General features: G+C 36.2%; 1 long non-coding RNA gene and 1 pseudogene across 9 annotated transcripts; one reads left to right on the top strand and one right to left on the bottom strand.

The window, feature by feature from the left end:
- The first annotated feature begins 6,143 nt into the window (after positions 1-6,143).
- LOC148201646 (uncharacterized) lies at positions 6,144-10,105 on the top strand. 9 transcript variants are annotated; one of them, XR_015785066.1, is made up of 7 exons: positions 6,176-6,707; positions 6,941-6,992; positions 7,305-7,417; positions 7,904-7,984; positions 8,280-8,391; positions 8,931-9,400; positions 9,804-10,105. It is a non-coding gene; the product is annotated as an uncharacterized LOC148201646 (long non-coding RNA). The 9 variants fall into 9 exon arrangements; XR_015785061.1 differs by lacking the exon at positions 9,804-10,105 and having other exon boundaries at positions 6,144-6,707; positions 7,305-7,359; positions 8,931-9,217; XR_015785069.1 differs by having other exon boundaries at positions 6,165-6,992; positions 9,307-9,400; positions 9,850-10,105.
- A 3,710-nt stretch (positions 10,106-13,815) lies between these two features.
- LOC148201645 (eukaryotic translation initiation factor 4B3-like) lies at positions 13,816-17,092 on the bottom strand (annotated as a pseudogene).
- Positions 17,093-20,830: the final 3,738 nt, after the last annotated feature.

Here is a 20,830-nt window from a genome sequence, read left to right as displayed (position 1 = left end):
TTTGTTGTTCTTGGTTGCAGATATCTGCTTAGAAAAGGTTAAATTAGTTTCAACCACCTGGTTCAAACTTAATTAACATATGAATTAAGTACATCGAACTCACTTAATTTCATAATAAAAGACACTAAAATTTTAAATCCAACCTTACTCAAACACATGATAAACTTAGTTAGTTCATGATTTAAAACCATTTTACCATTTATGTGTCGTTAAAAGGAGACGAAAGACAATGTGTTACCAATAAATTAACACTAATGCAGTCAAGGGAAATGACAACGGTTATTTACGCTCATAGGCAGCGGTTCCTAAACCGAGACATGTACAGGCGAGGCAAAAAGTCTACCCCTTTTTGCCTCGATTGTGAACTAAGGCAAAACGGAGTAGGATTTTGCCTTGGTTCACAGATAATCGATGTAGTAGGATATTTACTTTTTTTTTTGAATGACTTTTCGCCTCAGTTCCTATTGAACCGAGGCAGTATCTCTTCAATAAAAATTAAGATCATGGAACAGTTTCTGCTTGCAAATCTTTCAATTCCAGAACACTCCGAAAGTCGGTAATATCCAAATCAACATCTGGTTCAACATCTTCTTTAATATCCAAATCAAAATCTGGTTCAGTCTACAACACATCTACCTAGGGAACCAACCATGTTGTCAAGAAATGCACGAGTGAGATAATGATTATTCATATTGGTCTTAACATGTGAAAAGCCAAAATGGCAGGGGACAAACCTTGATGCAGTGTGATGAGTGCATATTTATGCCCACATTTATGTTTGAAAATTAAAATTTTGATGGGATAATTGTGTTTAAATGGTTTATTTTAAGTGAATTTGTGATGATTGGAATTATTGGCTTTGGAAAATAGAGAGATGTAAAAAGTGAGTTTTAATGCATAAATTATTCTTGAATTTTCTAATGTTTATTTGTGCAGCTGAGAATATAAGTTTTATTGGTCCAAATGGCAATTCAAGGCCCAAAGTCAGATTTTATTTGGAAAATTCAGAAGGGGCTAAAGTGCAGATAGAGGAAATTTCAGGGTATTTGTGCAATTTTGGAAAGTCAGAAAATCTAAAAGATAAAATTCAGTTGTTGAATTTAATTTGGGAATATCAACAGAAAATATCTTCCAAATAATTTTATCATTATCTAAATCTTTTAGTTATTTGGAAGATATAGGATATAAGATAATTAAGTTAATATCTATCAAATATTCTTTGAAACTGATTTAATCTAATGAATATTTGAAAGATATAATATATCAACAGAAAATATCTTATCAACAAACTATTCAAAGTCCAAGCCCAATCAAGCCTATATAAAGAGACCCAAGTGAGGCAGAAAAAGGGACTTCACTTCATAATTCATTCTTTCATACTCCTCTCACTTTTCTTTCATCTTGTATTCAACTCCATTCATGGAGAGCTAAGCATCTAGGGCTAATTCTGCTGTAATTCCATTATGGATTCTAAGGTTAGATTGAGTTAATGCAATTGTTTATTTTGATTATTGATTTAAGTTGTTCTCTCTATGTCTTTCATCTCTCTATCAAATTAAAAGCAAAGATTTTTCCATCATAATGTGTTTGAATCTACATGCATATTGATTATATGAGTTCTAGGGTTTCTAGGTTTAATTGAGAATCTACTTTGATTTAATTTAGAAACTTTCATATGATTAAATGGTTTTTACTTTCAATTGAGAATGTACTTTGATTGATTAGTAATAATTTCAACTATAATCAATTGAGAATTTACTTTGATTGATTAGCTTTTAATTTGGTTAGGAGATTTAAGAATAGATATGATTAAACACAATAGAATTTGATTGAGAATGTACTTTGGTTGAATTTATTGTGAATAATCTAGAAAGGTTTTGCATTTGATTGAGAATTTACTTTGGTTAAATGCATGATCGCCCTCAAATTAATTAAGAATGTACTTTAATTAATTTGAAACTTAAACAATAATCAATTGAACAATTATCCGTGAATAACCGATGATGAATCTATCTTGGAAAAGCAGTGGAATTAGCCTATTTCATCGTAACTGTTTTTAAGTTTATTAATTGTTCTTTAAACATTCTCCAAACATCATTTTTATTCATAAGCATTGCATAACATAAGAGTCAGATATTCAAAAGCAATTCCGTGTTCGTTGGGAGACGACTCAGGGTTACTTTAGCCCTATCTACCTTCTTGAATACTACTTGGCAATACTGAAGTTGCCTTGAAAAGTAGTATTAATTTGATAGCTTCAACGACAGCCTATCAAATTTGGCGCCGTTGCCGGGGAATACGGTTAGTATTTTAAATATTTTGATTCTTATTTTGATTTTTCTTTTTATTTTTTTAATTTTTTATTTTTTATTTTTATCTTTATTTTGTTTTATTTAACGCACATACATTTAATTTAATTTGAGTTATTTTGTAGCCTTTAGTCATTCTTGTTTTAGCAAAAATCTTTTTTCTTGTTTTTATTAAGAATTTCTCTTGAGAAATAATTGAGGCTAGTTTGAATACACTCTGGCTAGGAAAGACTTGGTACTTAAGTTGTCCGTTGTGACGCACCTCTCTTTCCTGGGAGTGGACCCAACAAGTCTCTCTTATCTCTTATTTGAAATCTTTATCTAAAGCAAGAACAAAAGAAAAAGATAAGTAACAGAGGAACAATTTCCAGCAGATTGCGTAGTGCATGACCAGAGCTAACCCGGGAGAATTTTATCAAATTAACCCGGAAGTTGAAAGGAATTTGCGTAAGCTGCGGAGAAGATTGAAATTTGGGTGTTCTACTGAGGGAACACTTCCTACATCTGAAGCCATACCACCTTCATTATCTCCAGTCACAAACATATCATCCAATCCTTTACCTGATCCTAACCCAAATAATATGGCACAAAGAACCATCAGACAGTTAGCCACCTCCCACAATACAGCTATCCGAAGTAACATTGAATACCCTAATGAGGAGTGGGAGTTGAGACCTGACCTGTTAAATGCCTTACCAAAGTTCAATGGGTTATCAAGGGAGAATCCACACAAGCACTTGAGACAATTTCACATGTTGTGTGAAAATTTTAGATCTCCCAGGATCACAATAGAGAGCCTTAAAATGAGAGCTTTTCCATTTACTCTTCAAGGCGCAGCTCAAGATTGGTGGTATTATCTCTCTGCACGGATTACAAATTGGGAAACTATTGAAAGACTCTTTCTTGAGAAGTATTTTTCTGCATCCAGATTATCAGCTATCCGCGGGGAAATTCAAGATATAAGACAGAGAGATAGAGAGAATCTTAGTGAATATTGGGAAAGATTCAAGAAACTATGTTCTTCATGCCCTCAAATCCAAATGGAAGATTTTATTCTAAGCTTTTATGAAGGCTTAAGTCCTACTGATAGGTCATGGGCAGATGCTGCAAGCGGAGGATCTTTCTTAGACAGGTCACCAGACGATGGTATAGATCTAATAGAACGGAAGGCAGTAGACAATCAACAGTATGGCACAAGAGAAAATTCAGTGACTTTGTTGAAGGGAGTGCATGAAATTGATAATGGTGCAGTTGATGGAAAGAGGATAGATGAAAGACTGAATAAGCTAGAAAGCAAACTTGACGAGATTGCAAGTTTGTTTAAAACCTCAACTCCACAAATTGCTAAGAAGTGTGGAATTTGCATTTCAACTAACCATTATACTGATGAATGTCCTAGCTTGGTGGAAACCACTGTGGAAAACTCATCTCAAGCTTTTGCTGCAAACATGATTGGAGGAAATAGACCATACCAGAATTATCATGACTCATCCTCCAATAGGTATCAACAGAATAAACAACCTTATGTTCCACCTCAACAAAGGCAGCAACCTCAACCTGAAATGTCACTACAAGATTTCATGAAAACAATACTTGAGCAAAATTCAGAAATCAAGAAATCAATTGTAGAGTTGACTCAGAGGGTGGAAAAATTAGAGGCTAAGGAATCAAACAAACTGCCTGCACAAACAGTGATCAACCCGCAAAATGTAAGTGCTATTACTTTGAGAACGGGTAAGCAAGTAGAAAGCCCTGAAGGAGCCCAAGAGGATGAAGATAAGGAGAAAGAAGGAGCGCAAATTGATGACAATGGAGGACCGAGTGAACCATCACCTGAGACTACCACTGATAAATCCAGGTTAGTATCTTCTAACTCTTCTTCTAAAACTTCTTCTTCTTATTCTCCACCTCCTCCATATCCAAATCGGTTGAAGCCGAGAAACAAAAAAAATGGAGGAATTAGACCAAGAGATTTTAAATATTTTCAAAAAGGTGGAGATCAATATTCCTTTGCTAGATGCTGTTAAGCAAATTCCTAAATATGCCAAGTTTTTGAAAGAAATTTGCACAAATAGAAGGCGTTTTAGGGATAACGAGGTTGTGAATTTGGGAAGAAATGTGTCAAGTTTGATTAAGAAGCATATTGAAATACCGCGAAAATGCAAGGATCCAAGTATGTTTTCTTTTCCATGTGTTATTGGAAATTCAAAGTTTGACAATGCCATGCTAGATTTAGGGGCTTCCATAAATGTAATGCCTTTTTCAGTGTTTACTTCTCTATCTTTGGGACCTCTTAAGACTACTGGTGTGGTCATTCAACTGGCCAACCGTAGCACAGTTAACCCTGCAGGTGTGCTTGAGGACGTTCTTGTCCGACTAGACAATTTAATTTTTCTTGCAGATTTCTATATCTTGGACATGAAGGATGATGAGGGAATCAGTCCAACAACTATTATCTTGGGAAGACCTTTCATGATGACAGCACGAACCAAGATAGATGTGCATGCAGGATCACTGACAATGGAGAGAGGAGACGAGAAGGTGCGGTTCAACGTGTTGGAAGCTGGGAAGCACCAGATTAAAGATCATTCTTTGTTTTGTATTGATTTATCAAGTGATGTTGTAAACAATTTTTCTTTTTCAAATATGTCGTCCCTAATTTTGGACGAAAAAGGAAACTGTAAAGCAGGTGATATTGAGGACGCGGTATTAATAGATGATACCTTTGTGGCGTCCGAGTGTGATGTTAAGGTGGCCGAGAATACCTTAGGCAGTAAGATGTTGCCATCTATGGTACAGCCACCCGTTTTGGAGAAGGATGCTAAACCAGTGAGACAACCTCAAGGAAGACTAAATCCTCAACTGATGGGAGTTGTAAAGAAAAAGGACACCAAGTTGCTACAAACAGGTCTTAAATATTCAAATTCTGACAGCACTTGGGTGGACCTTATACATGTGGTTCCCAAGAAATATGGAATCACAATGGTCAAGAACCAGAAGGACAAGTTGACTCCTATTCAAGACAGAGGTGGGTCACATAATGTAGTAGTTGACCATCTTAGTAGGATTGAAAAAGGAAAAGATAACATTCCTATCCAGGATGACTTTTCCAATGAAGTCCTACTATCATTCCTTCCACCATGAAGGAGGTAAGTTCCCCCATACTTTTTCTTTGCATTTTATATATAAGGCATACATTGAGGACAATGCATAGTTTAAGTGTGGGGGTGTGGGGAAACAATTAATTTTGTTCCCTATTTTGTTTGTCTATTTTGTTTGTTTTAAATAAATATTTGCATTGGATTTGAGAGTTTGAATCAATAACTGGAATGATCATGAATTCAAGAGAAAAAAAAATGAGTCATGTTGATATGAGTGGATTGCTTCTATGATTTGCTAATTGAGTTGACTTGAGAATTTCCTGATTAAATCTTTTGTGAAAGAAATTTGAAACCATGTGAGTTTTGGGCTTAATGTTAACACTACTACAGAATTGATCATAGATAGCGCTAAATAGATAGCGCTTTTTTTAATAAGCGCTATCTATGAATGTGCGGAAAGATAGATAGCGCTTTTTTAAATAAGCGCTATCTATACATATGACAATAGATAGCGCTTTTTGAAAAAAGCGCTATCTATAAATAATTAATATTATTTTTTTTATTTATAATTTAAAATAGACTAATAGATAGCGTTTTCTTAAACAAGCGTTGTCTATTCCAACACAATAGATAGCGCTTTTTAAAAAAAATGTTTTCAGTTTTCTTAAGGTGGGTGCAGTGAATGTGGCTTTGAGACCGGCTGGGAACAATATTGGTTATATTTTCTATCCTTATTTCTTTTTTCTTTATTTTTTTACTTCTTTCTTAGAGTTTTGTCGAGAAGCACAAAGAAATTGGCGAGAGAGAATTCGGGGGTCGAGGGCATGATTTTCGAAGGCTCATTCTTCCCTTTTCTTCTCTATTTTCCATTCACTAACACTCTGCTTGTGTGACCACCCCCTCCTTCTACGCCCCTCCCAATCTCCCCTTTCCCCAACCTCATCTTCGTCGACGCCGCTGGCTCCCTCGCCATTTTTGACACGGATGGCTTCGTCCATCTTACCACGCTTTCCGTCCACCGCAACGCCGCTATCAACAACCTCGCCCTGCACCCGTCCGGTGAGCGCGCCCTCACCGTTGCTCGTGACAGCTACCTCGCCGTCGTCAACCTCGTCCGCGGCTACCGCAACTACTGCTTGCGCCTCGACAAGGAAGTTACTCTGGTCAAGTTCAATTCATCCGGCGACCACTTTTTTATGGCCACAAAGAAGAAGGTTTCTGTCCACCAGACTGAGGATGCACACATATTGTTCGAATTGGAATGCTCTAAGCTCCTTCTCTGCGCTGCTCCTGCTAGGTTATGTGATTCTTCAAATTCTTTCTTTGTTTTCTCGAATTATCATCGAATATCAAGTTGGTTATTTATATTTTCTCTGTTTCTTCTTTTGGTACTGCTGATTTGTCTTGTATGTTAAAAAAACCCTAGGGTTTAGGTAGCATTTGATAAAGAAAGTTTGGTATATTGTCACTAGTTAAGTTTTTCGGGCGTCTAATACTTGTGATGTTCTGCTGTGGGAAGATTTTACACAGATTTTGGAGACTATTTGAAGCATCAATGAACCGTGAGAAGTTCCCAGAGAAGGTGCACTCATAAACTAACTATTTTTAACTTTGGATGACGGAGATTATAGATATTTTACTGTGTCTTACAGAACAACTTAATACCTCATTGTACCCATGTCAATTCTAATTCTTCTAAAACAAATTGCATAAAAAATTTAGATCTGATGGCTTAATTATTGATTTGTTGCTTGCTTACTACAGGTATCCTCCACATGAAAGAAGAGCAAATGCTATAGTGCAGTAGCATGTCTAAATTTATAATTAACTATATTTGTTCTAATATCAACACTGGGGAAGTGACTTTTCTCTGTTGTTTTCATGTTGATTGTAGGAAGATGTAATAAAGCCTCTACTTGATGTGACAGAAACAACTCTGCTTCACTACTGTATGTAGTCTCTTAAGTTGATGAGGTGCAACTGACTTGAGTTTTAATTGCTTGTCAAGTATGCATTCTAAAGCTATCATTTTTTTTCTTTACTCTCAAGAGCCTGACTGTGCCGCTATTATCTACTACACTTTTGTGCCATACATGACTACTTCCCTATAATATATATAGGGGATGAAACCACTTTTTTTTTGCTTTTTTATGTTATTAACAACTTATAATGTTTTGCTGTAACACCCGTTTTTAATATATATATATATATATATATATATATATATATATATATATATATAATAACATAAATGCTTATCATCAACCTGGTAAAATATAATTTATTTGACCTGTCCTAGAAGTTTTTGTATTTCCAGTAATTATTATTTTGACAATGTCTGATATAGAATTTCTTACCCTGTCCTGTATTGGGGGATTGAATGATTAATGATTTGAAATTGAGGCAAGAATACTGAATTTATATATGGAAGCGTATTATGTTGTTCGTTTTAGCATTCAACCACATCTAAGTCTGAACTATGACAATGTTTAGGTGTGGAGGCTATAGTAAAAAGGAACCTGGTGAAGTACTGACACTTTAGAAGCGAGTGTTAGCAGTGCTAAATGAGGCAAGGTATAATGTTTGGATCTTAACTTTTAAAATATAAGAGTTGTTTTCAGTGGATTTGATTTTCCATTCAGTAAGATGTGTTGGCCAGGCAGGCCCACTGAATATGTCTGAAATTATTTTTTTTCTTTTTTATCTCTAACAGTAATAGATGCAAGAAAATAATATGTGAAAATTCCATAATGTCAGCATGTACCTTAAACCTTTGTTTTGTAGAATTAAGAACGTTCTTTCTTTCTAAGGCCATCTAACTATTTGGACCATTTTTTATTCTTTGTCAACTGTTTGACTACTGTCCCAGGAATAATTTGGATGGTAAGATTGTTAAGAGAGGGGATTATGCGATAGCAGCAACGAGGGCGGTTTATTATGTTACCCCTGGCAATCACAGTAGTGCCTCAAAGTGAAACAAGGTTAGTATGATTGTATATCTGGTATAATTGGACATGGTATTTCTTATTGTATTTATTTTTGGTCTAATATAAGGATACACGAATGGGGTTCTGGTGTTAATAAACTCTTGCAATTTTTATTTTAATGAATATTAAAATGGCAATTTGCTCCTCCGATTAATACTAATTTGATTCTGATGTTAATAATTTTAACTACTTTATAAATTTTTGCTATTTTTGTTATTATATCACGCATTACTATATTATAAAATTGTGACTTATAAATACTTAATTTGAAAATTTATTTTCTCTTATGATGTGACAAGATATAATTCTTTACTAGCAAACAAGTTTAGTAAAATTTTGCTGGAAAATACTACTTGTAAATATTCAATTGTCTCTATTATAATTGAAATGACTTAGACATGATCTTCGTTATTCTCTTCAATGATTGTCCTGGTGGCAACCAACCTTATATATCCTCGCCAATGATACTCTCTTTTTGCTGTAGGCCAGTGTTTATCTTAAAACAAGTAATTCATGTTTAACTTTTTTTTCAGGGGCCAAGCTGAGAAATAATTTAAAGTAGAAGTAGAAGCTATTGGTCGAGTGCGACACAAAAATCTTGTACAATGAGTCATTCAAACCTTGATAATTAAAATGTCTTTTTCTTGAGCTACAGATGTAATGTTATTCTTAATATTTGTGAAGGATGTATGACATTGTGGAGTGGGACGCAATATTCCCACTTGTTCATGCGGCATGCCCAAGAAAACAGGCAACTTTATATATTGTGATCTATTACTGTTCCTTTTTCTAAATGCATAATTATCTTTTTGAAGCCTTATCCATAGGCACTTCTTAAGTTTGCTTCTTCTTGATTAGTGTTGTTGTTATCATTGTATTTTCACACCTTGCATGGGTTCAAACTGATAGAAAGTCCGATGGTCTTGGCTACTTGAAGTATCCTTTGATTTCAGATATCACCAAATCCATCTCGAAATCTTTTGGTGTTCTCATTCCAGATCAGGTATTTTTAAATTATAGCTATCCTTACCCGAATGTATTATGTGCTCTAGTTTCAAATTCCCTGGAAAGAACTGTAGGATGTTGTCTAGGTAAACATCTGTCATTTATAATTAGTCTTTGCATCTATTTATGTGCATTGGTCTTGCAGGCCATTAGACGATTAAATGTCTGTGAAATTGTGTGGATGAGTAAACTATCATAATGTTCTTTGAAGAGTAAACAAATAACTTCATTCTCTGCACTTTTAATGTTAAACGTATGAATCTGTACCAGCATGGCATATTAGCTTACTGAATATTCTTTGGCATGTCCTACATCATGTCTTTGGTTTAGATAAAACAAAATTACTACAGCAACTCATATAGCTTACTTAACTAATTTTATATTACTTTTATTTCTTGCAGTATTTTTCTAATTGCAGATGTCAACGCAGTATTTTTCTAATTGCAGATGTCAACAATGTCGTGACAATCACATTATTGAAGTGAGAGAAGATTGGTGTTACATGTAATTAGTACATGCTTATAGGTTATGTTATGATGATATACATTCTTATAGTACTAATAGGATATATATGTTATCGTTGTATATATTATCTTATAAAACAATGTCATGTTATGACACATACGGGATGACTTTACGATTATATTTAAAAATATTATTGTATAATAATTTTTATTCATATTAATGAATATTATTTTTTAGATTTTTGTGTGTCATATTTTTCTTAATATTTTATATTTTTTTTGTAAATAATAAACCAATAAATAGCACATGTTTGTACATAATAAAACTAATATTTTATATTTTCTTTTGATTTTTTTTTATTTTTTGAAATATTTTATTGAAAAATTATTAATTTTTTTTTTAAAAATTGACCAATAGATAGCGTTTATTTAAATAAGCGCTATCTATTATTGTCTGACAATAGATAGCGCTTGTTTAAATAAGCGCTATCTATTGTCAGACAACAATAGATAGCGCTTTTTTTATAAGCGCTATCTATTAATAGATAGCGCAGTCATAGATAGCGCTTAAAAAGCGTTATCTATGACAAAAAAAAGCGCTATCTATACACTTTTTTGTAGTAGTGTAAGGATGGACCACCATGTGCCATACCTATTTTTTTTGTGTGATTTGCCCATGTTTTGTTGATACTCTAATAGTTAGCTTGATTCTATGTTGTGCAACAGAGGTGAATATGCATGATTTGATATGATTGAGGCATTTCTTGTTTTAGCTACTTGGCCAAATAAAATTGTCCTAACATTAATCCATTGGAACCCTCTTTGAGCCTTAAGCCTATTTTTCTTGAATCTAGTCATTGTCAAATGAGAAAAGAAGAAAAATCATATGTTCCTTACCTTAGGAAAGAAGAAAGAGTAATGGATTCTATTAAAAGTAAAGTGATGAATAAGTGTGTGGGTGAGTACCTCACCCACAAAACAATAAAAAGGGTAAAAAGGAAGATGAAAAAGTTGAAGTTTTAAAACAAAAGAGAAAAAAAAAGAAGAAAAAAAAATCTTCCTTAAAAGAGCAAGAAATAGACTTGTTTTTGAAATCAAGTGTCATTACTCTTTCTATGTCAATTTCAAAAGCTCAGATTCCCAAGAAAATTTCCTACCTTTGCCTTGGCCTCAATAAAACCTTAAAAAGCCCTCATGATCAATAATTGCATGTTTACTGAAGTGTGTGAATGTTAGAGTCTTGCTAAATATCAAGGGTGTCTACTTACATGGGTATTTTGAGTGTAAATACAAGCGAAAAACACTTGAGACAGTTCAGGAGAAATAGATACATGTTGACTTGAGTGTTGTCTTTCATATTTGATTTTCTTGGGAATTCAAAAAGGTTAACTCATGTGTGAAGAATAAAGTGATTCCATTTGCATGTCCATGACAAAGTAATGCCTAAATGATTGATCTATGTCTAGTGCTACTCATTCTTTTGATCCAAGTGCAAATATGAAATAAAATGACTTAGAACAAAGTCTTGGAATTAATCAATTTTGCCCAGGAGTGCAAAAGGATAAGTGTGGGGGTGTGATGAGTGCATATTTATGCCCACATTTATGTTTGAAAATTAAAATTTTGATGGGATAATTGTGTTTAAATGGTTTATTTTAAGTGAATTTGTGATGATTGGAATTATTGGCTTTGGAAAATAGAGAGATGTAAAAAGTGAGTTTTAATGCATAAATTATTCTTGAATTTTCTAATGTTTATTTGTGCAGCTGAGAATATAAGTTTTATTGGTCCAAATGGCAATTCAAGGCCCAAAGTCAGATTTTATTTGGAAAATTCAGAAGGGGCTAAAGTGCAGATAGAGGAAATTTCAGGGTATTTGTGCAATTTTGGAAAGTCAGAAAATCTAAAAGATAAAATTCAGTTGTTGAATTTAATTTGGGAATATCAACAGAAAATATCTTCCAAATAATTTTATCATTATCTAAATCTTTTAGTTATTTGGAAGATATAGGATATAAGATAATTAAGTTAATATCTATCAAATATTCTTTGAAACTGATTTAATCTAATGAATATTTGAAAGATATAATATATCAACAGAAAATATCTTATCAACAAACTATTCAAAGTCCAAGCCCAATCAAGCCTATATAAAGAGACCCAAGTGAGGCAGAAAAAGGGACTTCACTTCATAATTCATTCTTTCATACTCCTCTCACTTTTCTTTCATCTTGTATTCAACTCCATTCATGGAGAGCTAAGCATCTAGGGCTAATTCTGCTGTAATTCCATTATGGATTCTAAGGTTAGATTGAGTTAATGCAATTGTTTATTTTGATTATTGATTTAAGTTGTTCTCTCTATGTCTTTCATCTCTCTATCAAATTAAAAGCAAAGATTTTTCCATCATAATGTGTTTGAATCTACATGCATATTGATTATATGAGTTCTAGGGTTTCTAGGTTTAATTGAGAATCTACTTTGATTTAATTTAGAAACTTTCATATGATTAAATGGTTTTTACTTTCAATTGAGAATGTACTTTGATTGATTAGTAATAATTTCAACTATAATCAATTGAGAATTTACTTTGATTGATTAGCTTTTAATTTGGTTAGGAGATTTAAGAATAGATATGATTAAACACAATAGAATTTGATTGAGAATGTACTTTGGTTGAATTTATTGTGAATAATCTAGAAAGGTTTTGCATTTGATTGAGAATTTACTTTGGTTAAATGCATGATCGCCCTCAAATTAATTAAGAATGTACTTTAATTAATTTGAAACTTAAACAATAATCAATTGAACAATTATCCGTGAATAACCGATGATGAATCTATCTTGGAAAAGCAGTGGAATTAGCCTATTTCATCGTAACTGTTTTTAAGTTTATTAATTGTTCTTTAAACATTCTCCAAACATCATTTTTATTCATAAGCATTGCATAACATAAGAGTCAGATATTCAAAAGCAATTCCGTGTTCGTTGGGAGACGATTCAGGGTTACTTTAGCCCTATCTACCTTCTTGAATACTACTTGGCAATACTGAAGTTGCCTTGAAAAGTAGTATTAATTTGATAGCTTCAACGACAGCCTATCACAGTGCCACATCCATCCAACTTTTGCATTAGTTTTTCTCGAGAACATGCATTCAATGACTGAAAATTTCGGAATGGTCAGCTAAAACAATTTCATGTTTTTAGGATATAAGCAATTTCTTTAAAATAATGATTTTCTTTAAAAGAAAATTGACACTTTGTCTTACTTTCACCATGTTAATTTGGATTAAACCATTGATGTGAATATTTTAAAAAAAGTACACAAAAAAGGAAGAAAATAAAGCACACCAACCAGATTAGGGGACACAATTATATTAAATCATTGATGTGAATATTTTAAAGACGTAAACTTGATAGCATTATGTTAATTTTCTTAGTAATTTGAATAAAGACAACCGAACAAGCTAGCCTTATGAAACAAGTACTAAATATGGTTTGCTGTTGGGCGGAGAATCCCAATTCTCAAGCATTTAAGTGTCACATTTCAAGAATCAAAGACTATCTTTGGGTGGTTGAGGATGGAATGAAAAAGCAGGTTCTACATAGCTTGTATATTCTTTCGGCAGAAGTTGACAAATGCATTTCAATTAACTTAAACTTGTATTTGTGATTATGCAAATTCTAATGGAGGTAGTTCATGAATGTCAGGGATATAATGGTTCACAATTTTGGGATCTTGTTTTGTCTGTTCAAGCAATCTTTGCTACCTATCTCGAGGATGAATATGGTTCAATGCTTAAGAGAGAAAATAATTTCATAAAATGCTCACAAGTATAGTACACTAATTATGACTTAGTCCAGTCCAATAACTCAAAAACAATTTCAAAATGCACTTAACAATTCTGAGCACTTGGTTTATTTTGTTTTCACATTGAATCAATTAGTATCAGTGACAACTTTCATCATCATATATTGGCTTCCTCCAATTCCTCTCAATGTGACTTTCAGGGAAAGCACCCATCCTCTTCCATTCGAAGACCCAAAACCCCTCTTCACAAAGGCATCAACTCCACCTGTCTCCTTAATCTTTATTCTCTCAAGCTATTAATCAATCTTTTTCCAATCTTGCGCTTTCTCTGCCAAAACCTGCTCCCTTCGCCTCGCTTCTCAGAACAGATTAACCCCTTTAGGTTTCTCCATATTCCCATCCCCCTCTTCAATGGACACTGATGAGTCAATATTTTATTCACTTCACTTAGTTTATTGTACCGAATTTAATCGGGGAATTGTGCTTAATTGTCCGGTATTTTCCCGTTTTTGATAATTGTGCTTAATTTGACCAAAAATTCTTATTTTAATTAATTTGAATTATTTGAGCTAATTATTTGCATTATTAATTGTAGGGAAATTGTTGGATAATATTTGGGACATTTGGAGGTGAAAAGAAATACCACATCAAATATATTTTGAAATAAAATGAAAGAGAGGTGTGGATTTAAATTATGGTGGTGCTGGAAGAGAAAAAAAAGGATGCCACGGTCCAGGGGCTTCACTCAATTTGGCAAGCATCCAGCGGCAGTAGCTGGGAGGTGCAACGAGAAACTAAAAATGCACACAGAGGAATCATGCACGGGAGTGTCCAACACTTTGCTAGCTCCAGGCTGCACACACACGGCCCACAATGGATAAAGGAGTTCTTGGGAATCATCTTAGGAGGTGCGGGGAGAGAAATGGGAAACCGGTCTACGCACACGGCAGCCCAGTAGCGGATAACACGCTAACGGTCCCATTTGTTTGGCACGGTCCAGAAAATTTTGGAAGAAATCCAGCGCCCAAGCAGCTCACGGTCTTGCATGGGAGAAGAGAGCCCAATGATGATTAGAAGTGAAGGTGTTGAACGTCCATGTGCACAACACAGCAAGTCCATGGTCCAACAGGGGGTGTGCACAACAACTTGGAGAGCTACACACATCCAGATTGAGAATGAGAACTGGTCCAGCCTTGGAGCTCCCGTCCAGCAACACCATGCGGAGAATGAGAAGCGGTCCAGTGTTGAATGGAGAGGTGCACACGAGAATCCAATTCACGCGGACATTCATTTGATGGCCCAGCACATTCCAGCAGCCTTCACAAGCGGAAGCAATAAGCACATGGTCCAGCTGCCACAGGGAGAAATAGAAGAGAAGCGATCCAGAGGTTGCACGTCCCATAGTTGCGCGTCCAGGGAGTGGCAAAAGGAAGAAGCCTTCACGCTCACCCATCCAGAAGCAGTCCAGTGTTGAATGGAGAGGTGCACACAATCCACACGTCCAGCAGCTTCATGCAGAGATTGGGAAGAAGCAGGAGGTGCAGCCCATGAGCACACGTGGAGAAGCACCAACATCCAGCCTTCGCACATCAGCACACGCGGCCCACATCCAGCATTGGAGAAAGGAGATACATACGCACATGGGAGGTGCACGCGGAAGCAGCGTCACTGAGAATGGAAGCGTAAGGGGGTGTCCAAAGAAGAAGCAGCACGCATGGTCCAAGCAGCAGCACACGGAGGGCTTCAAGCACACTCACACGCACAGCTCAGTCCAGCAGATTGGAAGTGGTGTGTGCATGGAGAGAAAGGGTGCAAACGGAAGACGGTCCAGAAAGAGGGGGGCTGCACGGAGTAAATAGGTCACCGAATGGAGTATTAGGAGGAGTTCCAGTAGAGTAGAGAGGGGGGTAGTAGTGTCGTGTGGTGTAGGAAATATAGAGCGGGAGAAAAAAATGGGATGAGGAGAGCCGGCCACCACTTGTTTTGAGCGTGTGCAGACTTGGTTTTCTTTTGTTTTCCTTTGTTCCTTTCTTTGAGAGTACTTTACAGGGGATGAATGGGAGAGCATATTCTGAATTTTATTTCATTTAAGTAACATGCGTGTACTCATTTTTAGTCATCTTTAGTTTTCTATTGAATGAAAAAGAATGTGCACAAGAGCTTATGTTAATTGTTATTTGCTGCATTTATTTCTTGCCTCTTTCATTTTGGATTTTTTTATGCACCTTTGATTGAAGTCTTTATTGCTTTCATGCTTGAATGTTCACGGGGTTGAAGGGGATGATGAAGTGATGTTTTATGATTTTATTTTGACGCCCTTGGAAATGAAAAGGTGTGCACGGAGAGATGGATTATGGTTGAATTATTAGTTTCGTTTCTTTCTTGGCTGGAGAAGAAAGGGGCAAATGGTGATTCAAGAAGGCATGGAGAAAGTGAATGAGAAATGAAGAAGTGATTAGGTGAGAGTTGGTGGCAGGGAGAAGTCACATCCAAAGCATTTAAAAAGGCCAATGGGATTTTCCTTTTCTCTTAGAAATAAGCACGGTTATCATTGATGGTTCCTTTAGAGCATTAGGATTTATTTTAGTAGGTGGCAGCTTGTAACGTTTAGGAAGATGAGAAATCATTATTTTATTTTTTTTAGAAAGGTTCTCATGGAGAAAGGGGGTGTGCACGCTTATTGATGGGGAGCATGAGGTACATTTGATTCAATTTGCTTTCTTTTGGAAAAAGTGATGGTGCGTTCATTTAGGATATTCATTTAGGTTTATTCCAATGTGCATTTAATTTGTTATCTCCGCATTGCCTTTTAATAGCTTCAATTGTGTTTGGGCATTTATTTACTGTAGTGTTCAGTTGAATGTTTTCATGCACTTTAATGTTTTCAATTCTGGTTGCGGTTTTATTTAATTTCCAGTCGTGTTTAATTTTATCCGCACAAGAACAAAACAACCTTTTGAACCCCCCCACTACGTGTGTGATCTGAGACTGAACCACATTTGGTCCTTGAGAGACGACCTAGGAGTCACTTCCTAGTCTATACTGCATTCTTTTATGCACAACTTTTGTTGGGAGATGCGACCCTCCCATCAGACACCGAAAGAGGCTGAGGTTGTACAACAAGCCTTGGTCTCCCTCCACCAGACTAGCACTCTCGCTACCAACGTTGGATTCGCCTTTCTTCTTGTTCCAGTCATCTAAATCAGTGCCACCACTAGAGCCAAACCCAATAACCTTCCTATCTCTCTCAAACCCTCTAATCGTCGTTCCGACGCCACAAAGCTTTTATTCACAACCCAGTTCTCTGATTCATCAACTCGTGATTGGAATCCCTACCCCCAAAGGAACCGTTTCTCCTAGGCTCTTCAGAAACCCTAGATGAACCCCAACGAGAATTCGACGAGCCACCCAACATGGACAACACTTCGCCAGAGAAAATGGAGGCGCCGGAGACAATGGAGGCACCAGTGGTGTATGAACTGTGGCGGCACGAGGGTGGACGCAGCGAGCAACCCGCGAGAGAAACCAGACCGCGAAGTGAAGATTTCTTTATGCAAGAGAAACCAGACCACGAAGTGGAGATTTCTTTGCGCGAGAGAAATGGAGGTTCGCCCAGTGGTGGAGGTCGTAAGGGAAGAAGAAGAACGAGGAGGTGCGCACTAGGGGAAGAAGAAAACTGTATAAACTCTTCTTAGGTTTCAGTAATTTGAACTAGTTAAAGAGGTACTATCTTGGTTCAAAAAATAATCGAGGCAACAAGAACACTACTAACTCGGTTGATCTGTTAACCGACGCCTAAAGAGCTAAAAATTTTTTTTTAAAAAACTCTATAAGCCTTGGTTAGAAGGCAAACCAAAATAATATATTATTGCAAAGAGTTTTATGCTTCGGTTTCGTATATAACCGAGCCAGTAGAGCGCATAGGCTTCGGTTCCCAATGAAACGAGGCATATAAGTTCGTTTTAATTATAAAAATGTGACCGCGTTTCAATATGCTTTGGTTTTGTGAAAACCGAGACGTATTAAACGTGTTAAAACTGTTTTTTACTATTCTGACACATTAATTGTAATTTTCTTCTTAATTAAAAATTAATAAGTAAAACAAGTAATTAGTAGAAAATTAAAAATAGAATGATAACTTCTTTAGAGAAGAATAAATAAAAGTAAAAAATGTTTTTGTAACCTGTTCCGGCCAAAAAGACATGAATGTATAATATCAGGTTTCTCAGTCAGAGCATTCAAAATTAGTCTTTTTGCTGCCAGTCAAGTGTTTTAGTTTATAGACCTTGGTTTATTAATTTTGTTATACAAATTAAAAATAAATATATTTTTTCTTGAATAACACTAGTACAGTTAAAGGAAATGGCACCGGTTAAATTCGCTGATAGGCACCGGTTCCTGAACCGAGGCATATTCAAACGAGGTAAAAAGTGATAAACTTTATGCCTCGGTTGTAGAACGAGACAAAAAATGGTACGATTCGGCCTCGGTTATCAGAACCGAGATTGTTCTTCTCTTTCTACTGCCTCGGTTGGAGGCTAAACCGAGGCAGTAGGGTCTTTCTTTTTATTTTTTTTTTCCGTTATGCATTATCAGTAGGGTCTTTTTGAACAAGGAGAGAACTGGATTAAGCAAAACCCTCACCCCTTTTGCAGATCTGAACACATTAGCTTGCTTTGAAAATGATGGCAAATTAACACAGGAAATTAATTTTGGTGCCTCAGACAAATTAACACAGACAAATGGAAAATTAACACAGGCAAATTAACACATTTACCTTTTGCAGATCTCCACAAACGTACAAAGAAGCAAGTAAAACAAAATCTCATATTCGAAAAACCCTAATCTGACCCTAATTTTACCCCAATCTGACCCTACCCCAATCTGACCCTAATCTCAGATTCCCACCACCACCATCAACATCAGAAAAAACCCTAATCTGACCACCACCACTATCACCGCCGCCACCATTGACGCACCACCACCGCTTGCTCTTCCCTCCAGAGGTGACGAACTCGCAGGAGATTTTGGAGACCGAGCGAGCCAGCGAGAGAGTGACGGAGCGAGACCGAGGGGAGGGAGGCGAGAGCGACGGAGTGCGAGAGCGAGGGGAGGCGACAGCGAGGGAGGCGAGACCGAGGGGAGGGAGGCGAAACCGAGGGAGGCGAGGGGAGGCGACAGCGAGGGAGGCGAGACCGAGGGAGGCGAGACCGAGGGGAAGGAGGCGAGAGCGAGGGAGGCGAGAGTGAGGGGAGGGAGGCGAGAGCGAGGGAGGCGAGAGTGAGGGGAGGGAGGCGAGAGCCAGGGAGGCGAGAGTGAGGGGAGGGAGGCGCGATAGTGATGGAGGGGAGAGTGAGGGGAGGGAGGCGCGAGAGTGATGAAGGGGAGAGTGAGGGGAGGGAGGCGCGAGAGTGATGGAGGGGAGAGTGAGGGGAGGCGAGAGCGATAGGCTAGGTTTTCGTGTTCAATTTGGGGAAAATATTTGGGGAAATAAGAGGGTTATATGCCTCGGTCCTTCTTGGCCCGAGGCAGTAGAAGCTGATACGCCTCGGTCCTTCCTACCAACCGATGCAGTATACCTTTTCCATCTCGGGTTTCTCTTAACCGCGTCAAAAACCGTGTCAGAAACCACTGATTAGGCACCGGTTGCTTTTACAACCGAAGTGGTAACCCTTTTTGGCACCGGTCAAGTCTGAACCGAGGCCTATAAGGTCTCGTTAATTACAAAACTGCCACCGTGTCTGAATAGACAGCGGTTTGGTGTAAACCGAGATCTATTGTGCGAGTTTAAAAGCACATTTTGTACTAGTGTATTGAGGTAAAGTTTAACGTTGTTTTATGATATGAAGTTATGTGCTCTGCATTATTAATAGGTCTTAGCTTATAGCGGGGTTGAAATGTAGTCTTGTTTGCTTTTGTGGTGGGTATAAAAACCAAAGAAAAAGAAAAAAAAAGAAATGGGTTTCGACGCTGTTCAGTTTATGCTTGATTTGTTCAACTCATTGTAATTGTTATATTGTTGAAAAAAACTGAAGTTTTGAAACAACTTTTTAGTTTCAACGTAAAAGTGGAGAGCTTTTCCTTGCAATTCTTTTTTTTTCTTCCTTCACCCTAATAGAACTCATAACCTCAAATATCCATCATTAAAATTATAATAAAAAGATAAAACTCTACACGTCTTTTTTAATAAAATTTCAGGTTGTATAATCTCGAAGATATTTTCGAATCTGAAATACTTTCTAAAATATATTTAAGGCTTAATTACCTACTTAGTCCCCATGTTAGGAGGTAATTTTCTGTTTAGTACCCGGTTTTAAAAATGTAGGCATTTGGTACCTATGTTTTGAAATTTGTATCAATTCAATCCTATCCAGTTAACGGCATTATAATTGATGCGAGAAATTAAGGACGTTAATGAAGATGCATTCAAACATTTGATAGCTATTCCACCCAGGCTATCATTAACGTCCTTAATTTCTCGCATCAATTATAACGCCGTTAACTGGATAGGATTGAATTGATACAAATTTTAAAACATAGGTACCAAATGTCTACATTTTTAAAACTGGGTACTAAACAGAAAATTACCTCCTAACATGGGGACTAAGTAGGTAATTAAGCCTATATTTAAATATGTATTCTGGAATGTGTTTCCAGATTTTGAAATATTTTCTACAATGTGTTAATACATTTAAAAAAAATTGTATCAATGTTGATAATTTTCTTTTTAGTCTCAGTACACACAAATGTATAACACTATGTTATCTTTTTGTTTAAACTGAAAAGGGAATTAATGTTTACCGTAGTGGGGTCATTGATGTGGGTCTTTATCATTCTTGGTGCAGTGTAGTTATATAGAAAAAGAAAGAATTAGTGTTGTAGTGGTATATTTTTATTAATTGCATGTGTTCGTTTTGATGGATGCAATGTGGGATTGTTTATGTATATTTTAAAATGGTGTAGGTGATCTACTTGGAACTCCTTATCATAAAGTTGTTTCAAATGCACTTATGGAGTGTGTGTTATTAGTCCCTCCAATTCCATTGCACTGGGAAACTCTACTGCAAGTACCACCACATGCAACTGATTAAGAGAAGGGAAATTTAAGCTAGTTTGAAGGTGATCATGAGAAGAATACAATACAAAAGAAAAT

This window comes from Vigna umbellata, chromosome 3, assembly GCF_029865625.1.
Source record: "Vigna umbellata cultivar VRB3 chromosome 3, Vumbellata_1.0, whole genome shotgun sequence".
In the NCBI taxonomy this organism is placed as follows: domain Eukaryota; kingdom Viridiplantae; phylum Streptophyta; class Magnoliopsida; order Fabales; family Fabaceae; genus Vigna; species Vigna umbellata.
The sequence above is the reverse complement of the archived record's forward strand: the minus strand, read 5'-3'. Positions and strand labels throughout refer to the sequence as shown.